This window comes from Octodon degus, unplaced genomic scaffold (genome assembly GCF_000260255.1).
Source record: "Octodon degus isolate 3935 unplaced genomic scaffold, OctDeg1.0 scaffold00163, whole genome shotgun sequence".
Classification (NCBI taxonomy): Eukaryota; Metazoa; Chordata; class Mammalia; order Rodentia; family Octodontidae; genus Octodon; species Octodon degus.
The window spans coordinates 5730455-5732968 of record NW_004524739.1 but is presented as its reverse complement, the minus strand read 5'-3'; the positions used below and the strand labels follow the sequence as shown (position 1 = coordinate 5732968).

Below are 2514 nucleotides of genomic sequence, written 5' to 3'. Positions count from 1 at the left end.
CTTACGTATACAGCACTAAACTGGTTGGCCTTCTATATTTTAATTCTTCCTGCAGTGTGGGGGACCAAACCCAGGACTTTGCATATGCTAGAAATACGCCCTATCACTGAGTTCTACCGTCAGCCTTATCCCTTTATAGTTTAGAACCACTTCGGCATGCCAGTCACTGTGAGGTCTGCATTATCACTATCTTTCTTACCCACATGTGAAAGTAAAATGAGTTAAAGACAGCTCATAAACTCAACTAAAATTTTTTTCAGGCTCCATGTTATTTCTATTACACAATATTCATACAAATGCTCTTCTAAGTAGAGAAAAATCCCTGCCCTAGATAAAAGGCAGTACACTGTAAGGTTAAGATGTCATATTGTGGTTGGTTAAGTGGCACATGTCTGTAATATCAGCTACTTTTTTTTTTTTTTTTTGCGGAACCGGGGATTGAACTCAAGTCCTTGTGCTTGCCAGGCAAGCGCTTATTCTACTGAGCCATCTCCTCGGCCCCTATCAGCTACTTTTGAAGAGTAAGGCAGAAAGATCCCAAGTCTGAGGCCAACTCAGCAAAGCTCTGTCTCAAAATAAATGGCCAGGGACGTAGCTCTATGGCAGAGAGCATCCCTAGGCTAAACTGTTAGTAAAACACACTCCCCTCCCCCCTCCTCACCCACCCACACACACCTTGGGAGTGGATCTATTTGGGTTTATTAGCCATTGGAATTGTGCGATCCTGGGAAGCTACTTAATTTCATTACGCCTGTTTCTTCCTTAAAATGTGTGTAATTACTTTTTGGATGCTGGGAATTTATGTTCTTCCCAGTAACACCCCATTCTGAAGAATTATTGAGGACTGCTAATATTTGAGCATATGACTCAAGTTAATCCAGTCTGACATTCCCTCCCTAGAACCTGAATCTTGGTAGAGGAAGATATATGAAGGGTTTACTTATTCCACTAATAGTACCAAGCAGCCAGTCCCTGTTTAAGGTCATTCCTGTGGTCTACCACTACTGTCCCAGTCCTGTACAGGTCTTACAGTTCCCAAGGCAGATTTTCTAGACTTCACGTTAAATCAGAGCACCTAATAAATTATTTTATTCACATTAGCCATTTTTGTTGTTTGCAACCAATGGACTCCAAGTGAAATATTGTTTGATTGGGTTATTGATAGAATGAGATACTTAATATATTTAAGTTGAAGCTATCTGGTCTTATTAATCATTAGAAGTAAACTCATAGGCTACAAACTAACATGTAAATATGGCCTTGTTACAAATTTGGTGCAAATGACTATAGAAAAAAATGGCCTTGGGCTGGTGAGATGGCTCAGTGGTCTAAAGCACCTACTTAAAACAAGCTTAGCAAAGCACAAGGGACCATGGTTCAATCCCCCAGCACCACATGCCAGCCAGCCCGCCCCCTGGTGGGCTGAGCTGGTCACACACAGATACAATAAATAAATAAATAAATATTAAAAAAAAATGGCCTATGTGACTACCTTCAAGGCTATCTCCTTGCATAAATTTCAGTTATGATAAAAGGCCCATATCCTTAACAGAAAGTCATCTTAACATACCTGGGTCTTCATTACCCATTCTAGTCCAGGAAATGCCTCAGTTTTCAATCACCTGAAAATGGAGAAATAAGAGATCAGTGTTTTTTGAAAAGGAAGTTTTAAAGACATACAAAATAAAGATAGAGATCCTGCATGCAGCTTATACATTACAGGAAAGAAACATGCAACTTTCGAATTTTAAGTAACATTTCACTGTGAATATCAATATGGGGTCCTACAGGGCTTATCCTTGTACATTTTAAAATAGCTGAACAGAAAGATTTACTTTGGGGTGCAGCAGGAGTTCTAATCTACAGTCATTGAAATTTTACAATGTGTCATTTAAGATGTCAGACTTTGTGCCCAGGTTACATTACAGTTCACTTGTGATGGGCAGGATTATTAAGAGTTATGGCTAATTTATGCGGCAGCATATGTTTTTTCTTTTTACAGCTATTTTATTAAACAAGTTTTGCAAAGTTTTTACATTAAAATTAATAGCTAAAGAATTGTTTATGCAAGTTGCTGTCACAGTTTATATAAAAGAGAAATATGTGCTATTAAAATCAGACATTTAGGTTACCTTTGGTTTTTTGCGATGCATGTTAGCTTTACACATCCTGATTCTCTTGCGATAATTTTCCTTTAAAAAGGGGGGTATAGAGTGATCTCTTTTCATCAAAACAAGACATAATGCCCTGAAAGCTGACTTCAAACCATGGTTGAAAATTCAGTTATTTACACTTTATCACAATCTACAAATACATTTTTTTGTTGGTGTGTTTTAAAAAGAAAAAAAAATGTCCATCATGCACTGCTGCAGGCAGCTTGGCATCTCATACAAGAGGATTTTTCACCCCCCAGTAGTTTGATGGCTCTCTTAGGGAAGACATGAGAACCCTGAGAAATAACACAGAGAACTGGGGCCAACCAATTCCATCATTTCCTCTCTTGGTCTTGTACGC

At 38.5% G+C, this 2514-nt stretch overlaps 1 long non-coding RNA gene across 1 annotated transcript in view; it reads right to left on the bottom strand.

Annotated features, from left to right (window-relative positions):
• LOC111813071 overlaps nucleotides 1-1625 on the bottom strand; it is a 20898-nt gene extending 19273 nt beyond the window's left edge. The window contains exon 1 of the long non-coding RNA XR_002818404.1: nucleotides 1571-1625. This is a non-coding gene — a long non-coding RNA (uncharacterized LOC111813071). The remainder of the gene's footprint in view (nucleotides 1-1570) is intronic.
• Nucleotides 1626-2514: the final 889 nt, after the last annotated feature.